This window comes from Physeter macrocephalus, chromosome 17, assembly GCF_002837175.3.
Source record: "Physeter macrocephalus isolate SW-GA chromosome 17, ASM283717v5, whole genome shotgun sequence".
Taxonomy (NCBI): Eukaryota; Metazoa; Chordata; class Mammalia; order Artiodactyla; family Physeteridae; genus Physeter; species Physeter macrocephalus.
Window position 1 is genome coordinate 16,362,871 of NC_041230.1, and position 556 is coordinate 16,363,426.

The following is a 556-nucleotide window of genomic DNA, read 5'->3' on the forward strand; positions in this document are numbered from 1 at the left end:
TGAATGAGATCCTTGCTGGGTAGAGTAATCTTGGTTGTAGGTTTTTCCCTTTCATCACTTTAAATATGTCCTGCCACTCCCTTCTGGCTTGCAGAGCTTCTGCTGAAAGATCAGCTGTTAACCTTATGGGGTTTCCCTAGTATGTTATTTGTTGTTTTCCCTTGATGCTTTTAATATTTTTTCTTTGTATTTAATTTTTGATAGTTTGATTAATTTGTGTCTTTTTGTGTTTCTCCTTGGATTTATCCTGTACGGGACTCTGTGCTTCCTGGACTTGATTAACTATTTCTTTTCCCATATTAGGGAAGTTTTCAACTGTAAACTCTTCAAATATTTTCTCAGTCCCTTTCTTTTTCTCTTCTTCTTCTGGGACCCGTATAATTCGAATGTTGGTGCGTTTAATGTTGTCACAGAGGTCTCTGAGACTGTCCTCAATTCCTTTCATTCTTTTTTCTTTATTCTGTTCTACAGTAGTTATTTCCACTATTTTATCTTCCAGGTCACTTATCCGTTCTTCTGGCTCAGTTATTCTGCTATTGATTCCTTCTAGAGAATT